Consider the following 6,769-nt stretch of genomic DNA (forward strand, 5'->3'; position numbering starts at 1 on the left):
GTAGAGGAACCTCTCGGTTGAACCTTAGGAATAAACGGATATTCATGCCATGACATTTGGGCGATATGTTTGTGCTAGTGTAAGACATGTCTGGGACATGCATCGGCCACATTATGAAATGCCAGTGCAAGACATGTCTAGGACATGCATCGTCATTGAGACGAGAGCCAGTGTAAGACATGTCTGGGACATGCATCGACTACGAGATGTGTTAGTGTAAGACTATGTTTAGGACATGTCATCGGCATGAATATGTGAGAGCTACCATGTCTGGGACATGGCGTCGGCCTCGATTTCGATAGTCAGTGTAAGACCATGTCTGGGACATGGCATCGACTTGATGGACATGGCATCTGCATTATACCCTATGTTTACGGCTTAGTGAATATCCGATAGCTTTTTGAATGGTTCAACAGTGAGAGTTATGGTTTAAGCTAAATGAGAAAGGTTATAACCATATTGTGAGTGGTACAGGTACTTACATGAAATTGATGAGATATGAATTCAATTCATGTTATATGATTTGTAAGGAATGAATATGAGCATGTTGAGTAACAAAGGTATGTATGCCAAGCTCCTGAGAAATGATTTCAGTTTATGATGCACATTTAATGAAGATGTAAATAGGTAATTCATGCTTTTGAGAATGATTTTTTTGATGACCTTGTGATTATAGGTCTATACTTATGATGTATGAATATGTAACCTTACCAATATGGTGAAAATGAATTAATATGGTGCAATAAACGTAGTATCATTAATTTACACTAAAACAGTTTTGGATAGCAGCCATAGTCTGACTTTAAAAATCCACCAAAAATTGTGGAAATTGAATTAAAGGCTTAATATGTAACGCCTCAATTTTTGGGATTTTCGGGATTTTTGTGATTTTTGATGAGTTCTAGAATTTCTATGTTTTGACTGTATAATGTAGGTCTGAGTATGTTAGTGGGCCTTTAGAAGGCCCAAGAGTAAATTTAACCCCAGGCAATTTCAGAATTTTTCATTTTAAAGAGAGAGGGTTCTGGCGTTATGGGCTTTTAAAATAAAGGTGGTAGAATAAGCCACAAGAAGATCTGTGGTAAAGTGGCATGTGATGCCACATAGGTGCTTGGAGAGTGGCGTGTAATGTTTAGGGGGGAGCCAAGGTTCAAGTCACAAGGTAAGTTAATTAGGGTATTTATTTTTGTGAACAGGAAAGGTAGGTATTGGAACATAGGTGGAACTCTGTTAGGAAGAGTTTGAGCTGTTCAGGAGATTTGGTAAGGGAGAGATAAGGGAGGAAATTTAGGAGCTGATCAAGGAGCTTGGTGTTGGCCGAATGTTGGACTCTTAAGGAGCAAGAGTTGGCCGGCCAAGGGTCTCTAGTATAGGTAAATTCGGTTAGGTCTCTGAAGTAGCAATTTCAACATTAGGGAAGTTTTGTACTTTTCTTGGTAGCTTTTCCTTTGGGTTTCAGTTTAGTCTTCTTTTGGCTTGCCGAAATAAGGTATTGTACTTGGGTTTTTCTTTTCCCTTCCATTTTTCTAATATCTGAAACTTGGAACACCTCATAACTCTCTGTGCGATTTTCCCTTACCATAACCGAATACTACTTTCCCTTCTCACCTTTCTTTCTTTCATCTTTTCCTTTTCCCCATAGCCGAACCTATGCTCTCCTCTTTTTTTTCTCTTTTATCATTTTCTTTTCTCCATTGTTCCTCAATTGGCCGAATCTACCATCCCTTTCCTTCTCTTCTTCTCTTCATTTATTCCCCTCACATCTAGGAGGTCGAATCTTACTATAGCCGAACCTCTTTCCCTTTTGCTTTAAAAAGCTGAAACCTTCATACATATGGTATAGGAATCTGAATCTTTGGCTACTTGAACCTGCTCTTCTCGTAACTACGGTAGATCGGGATTAATATCATAGATAGGAACACTCTTTTGGGCAGAACAACGATTGGTAAGTATTCGAACAACTTTCGTAAGTTACTTATGCTTTAAGGATAAGCCGAAACCCCTTAAGGGTGGCTAATGTTTGGACTAAGGGCATATTGGCCTCTTTCTTTTGGTTTTGTGTGCACTAGTGTAGACAAGGGGACGTAAAGCAAAGGGCTTTGAAGGCTAACACGGTTGGACATATAGATCTAGTCCATATTTCGGCAGAAAGGTAAGAACTTTAGGGACTATGGCAATGTTGGCTAAATATGGTAAGGAGATTAGTATGTATTTTATTTTGATATGTAGTCTGACGTATTAATAACTCGATTGTAGGCAACTCGTGTGTGGATCTCGCCAACGTATCGTTACAGATCAGGTGTGTAAACGACACCCACTTATAGACTAGATCAGTAAAAGCTGAAATGTCGAAGAGCTGGCATTTTGGTGAACTTGCAAGCGTGCGAGTGCTCATGAGATAGTTTGTTTGTTAATCCTGGTAATCTCAAGCGGTAAGATTGTAGAGTTTGCAATTTCATGCACTTCGGTATATTTGTCCTTAACGGGTCGAAATCGAGTTAATGGGCCTGTTGGCCCAATTAGGTAAAAACGCTCGGTAAGTGTTTTGTTAATACGTTAATGGCTGTAATATGAATGAAAATCCTAAAATAGTAAATTTACTAAAATTCCCCTAAGTATGAAAATTACCATCATACCCCTAGGTGCAAAGTGACCGTTATACCCCTAGGGTTGATTTTGACTGAAATGCATGATATTCTGATTCTGTATATTGTATTTCATGACATGTATATCTGTTGCATGGGATATGGGTTATATTGATGGAGGAAGCGTTCTGGTGGCCATACCATAAATATCTGTTTCTGGTGGCTATGCCACAAATATCTGTTCTAGTGGCTCTACCACAATATCTGTATCTGGTGACTATCACAATATCTGTTCTGGCAGCCATGCTGCAAATTCTGAGGTGTGTAGCGGATGGGTGGGTCGAGTTGTCTCCCCACATGGCGTAAGGTTGGTACGGGGGTGTATACGTATGGATATGAGTTGGATTTTCTGCATACATGATATATCTGCTCTGTATCTGTTATGGGCCTATGGGCTTCATTCTGAATTCTGTATAGGGCTAAGGGCCAACTTAATCTGTTTCTGTGGTTTGATCTGATTTGGACTATGGTTAGGTTGTTTTACACACTGAGTTTTCCAAACTCACCCCTTAATTTTATCCATGCAGGAAATCCCTAACCATAGTGGACTTGGGGCTGTGAGGGATTCGGAGTGGCCACATGTTCTGTAAATTTGGTTTTCTTCGTGTGTTTTGATAGCATTTACTTACTTTATTTGGTTTGGGTTTTAAGTTGTAATAAGGCCTCTCGTAAATTTTATGGTTTTATTACTTGTTTTATTTATACTCAATTTAAACTGTTAAATTTAGGCAGTGTGGGTTTTTGTTCAAAAATTAATAAACGATTTCAAACACAATGAACGTAACAAATGGATAACCTAAAGCTTAATTAATTGATTTTTTTTCTTAGTCAACAATTAACCATTGTTTTACAAAATCACCCTGATTACCATAAAAAAAGAACACATTCAACCGTAAGTCAATGTGACACTTCAGACTTGGCCATAACGTCTGGGCCGGGTTTGGGGTGTTACATTTTGTGGTATCAGTGCCAGGTTGCAACAACTCGGCTGTGGAATGGGTCTAAAAAAACAAACAAACAAAAGTTTTTTGGAAATTTTAAAAATAAAACAAAGATTTTCGAAAATTGCTTTGGGAACTCGTTTTTTTTTAATTTTCTTTCTACAATAAATGATTTCAAAGATTGCAAATCCGGCTCTCTAAAATTTGGATTCTGAGAAGGTAGCACACCGAATCTCCGACCCAAGTCTGTAAGTATCAGTCTAAATTTTTCTGAATTATCAGCTATATGCCTGTACTGAAACCTTATTATGATACTCTAGTTAGGGTGATACTGAAACTATAGGAATTTTGATAAGTAGACTGAGACTGTAGCTAGGCTATGATTCCGCGAAAAACAAACTCTGAATTACTGTCTGTTCACAAAACATCTGTAATAAACACTGGAATATTTAATTGATGCATAAAATTCGTAATAAGATAATACAATATGAGTACGAGAGCAGCTCGTGGAAGAGGCTGTGGACGTGGGATCTTTGTCTTCAGGACATATGCCGACGACAGATGCACCGGTACCACTGGCAATAGAAGTGGAGCCTCATGATCGAGGTACCGGGGATAACACTCTATCTCAGGCAATGCTTCGTGTTCTAGAAAGGGTTACCGGGGCAAGTACGAGTAACGAAATTCGAGGATCTATTTCAGAGCGACTATGAGCTAATGGAGCGGAGATCTTTAGGGGCGTATCTGGTGTAGCCCCGAATGTGGCTGAATATTGGCTAGAGGCCACGGAATGGATTATGGATGATTTGGACTGTTCCACAGAGCAGAAGCTGAAGGGAGCCATATCATTGCTACGAGATGAGGCTTATCAGTGGTAGCTCTCTGTGAGAGATGGGACCCCAGCTAACAGGGTAACTTGGGAGTTGTTTAAGATGACCTTCAAGGGAAAATATGTTGGGGCGAGTTACGTGGACGTCCGCAGGAAATAATTTCTGAATCTGGTTCAAAGGGGTAAGACAGTTGCTGAGCATGAGGCTGAGTTTCTGAGGCTGAGTCGGTATGCCGTTGGGATAGTCGCTACAGAGTATGAATGTAGTGTGTGCTTTGAGGATGGTCTTAGAGATGAACTTAGGGTGCTGATTGCTCCACAGAGGGAGCGTGACTTTACTGCTTTGGTGGAGAAAGCTAAGATAGCTGAGGAGGTGAAGCGTATTGAAAAAAAGAATCGTAAGAAGGATCGGAACCATTTTCGGAGGGATTCAGGACCTTCGGGTGGTGCAAATAGGAATGTTAAAAGAGCAAGAGTGGAAGAGTCAGTTCGAGCAGTTCTGATGAATGTTGTTAGACCGCAAGTTTGTGGGGACTGTGGTAAGGTACATCTGGGCGAGTGTAGGAGACGTTCTGGTGCTTGATTCCAGTGCGGATCTATGGAGCATAAAGTCAAGGACTGTCCTCAGAAAATGCAAAAAAAAGAGTTACTCAACCAGTGAGAGGTGGACCACAACCACCGAGAGGACGTGGACAAGGTAGGGGCGGTAATGGAAATGGTCAGGGCCGAGGAGTACCTGGCATGGGTACCGAAAATGCTGAGGCTCGTCAGCCAGCGTTGGTGTATGCAGCTCGTCATCGAGAGGAGGGTGATGCACCCGATGTCATAACTGGTACGTTCTTGATTTCTAGCATGCCGTACACTGCTTTGATAGATATTGGATCTATTCATTCGTATGTTGCATGTGCCATATCTGGGTCATTGGGTGTGCACTCTGAGGAGACTGTGAGTGGGGTATCGGTACTAAGTCCTTTGGGCCACTCGGTTAGGGTAGACAAACTGTATAAAGATGTGCCTTTAGAAACTCAAAGTAAGATTTTCTCTAGAGACTTGATGGAGTTACCGTTCAGAGAATTCGATCTCATTCTAGGAATGGACTGGCTTGTTAAGAATAGGGCAACTCTGGATTGTGCTGCTAAGCGAATGGTGTTAAAGACCGCGGAGGATGAGGAGGTTATGGTGATAGGTGAGCGAAGGGATTATTTGTCCAATGTGGTCTCGGCATTGAGAGCCGAGAAGTGGATTCGTAGGGGTTGTGAGGCTTATTTGGCATTTGTAAGTCAGCCAGAGATTGAGGGTCTGACGGTGGATAAGGTTAGAACCGTTAAGGAATTCCAAGATATTTTCCATAGGAGCTCCTAGATTGCCTCCTAACCGAAAAGTCGAGTTTGGATTCGACTTGTTGCCTGGAATAGCACTAGTGTCCATCGCACCATACAGGATGGCACCGAAGGAGTTAGTGGAGCTAAAAGCGCAGATTCAAGAGTTGTTGGATAGAAGCTTTATTAGGCTGAGTGTGTCTCCATAGGGAGCACCAGTGTTGTTTGTGAAAAAGAAGGATGGGACGATGCAAATGTGCATCGATTATCGACAGTTGAACAAACTGACGATTAAGAATAAGTACCCTCTGCCAAGAATCGACGATCTATTTGACCAACTTAGAGGAGCTTCGGTATTCTCCAAGATTGATCTTTGTTCTGGATATCATCAGTTAAGGGTCAAGAAGGTAAATATTCATATGACGGCATTCAAGACTCGGTATGGTCATTACAAGTTTCTGGTTATGCCATTTCAACTGACGAACGCTCCTGCAGCATTCATGGATCTGATAAATCGTGTATTCCAACCATTTTTGGATCGATTCGTAGTCATTTTTATTAACTATATTCTGGTATATTCTGAAACTAAAGAGAAGCATGTTGAGCATCTCTGCATTGTGCTGCAAGTGTTGAGAGAGAAGGAACTTTATGCAAAATTCAGTAAGTGTGAATTCTGGTTGAGGAGGTAACCTTTTTAGGTCATGTTGTCTCTGCTGAGGGATCAAGGTGGACCTTCGAAAGATTGAAGCGATTCTGGAGCAGAAGCCACCTAGGTCGGTGTCGAAAATTCAGAGTTTTTTGGGTTTGGCAGGGTATTATAGAAGGTTTGTGGAAGGTTTTTCTGTGTTGGCAGCACCATTGACAAAGCTTATAAGGAAAGGAGCACCATTTGTTTGGACCTAGAAGTAGCAGGAAGCTTTTGAGAAATTGAAGAAAGTTCTGACCGAGGCACCTATATTAATTCAGTTGGAGTCTGGGAATGATTTTATCGTGTACAGTGACGCATCACATGTGGGTTTGGGCTGTGTGTTGATG

Source organism: Gossypium hirsutum, chromosome A03 (genome assembly GCF_007990345.1).
Source record: "Gossypium hirsutum isolate 1008001.06 chromosome A03, Gossypium_hirsutum_v2.1, whole genome shotgun sequence".
NCBI lineage: Eukaryota > Viridiplantae > Streptophyta > Magnoliopsida > Malvales > Malvaceae > Gossypium > Gossypium hirsutum.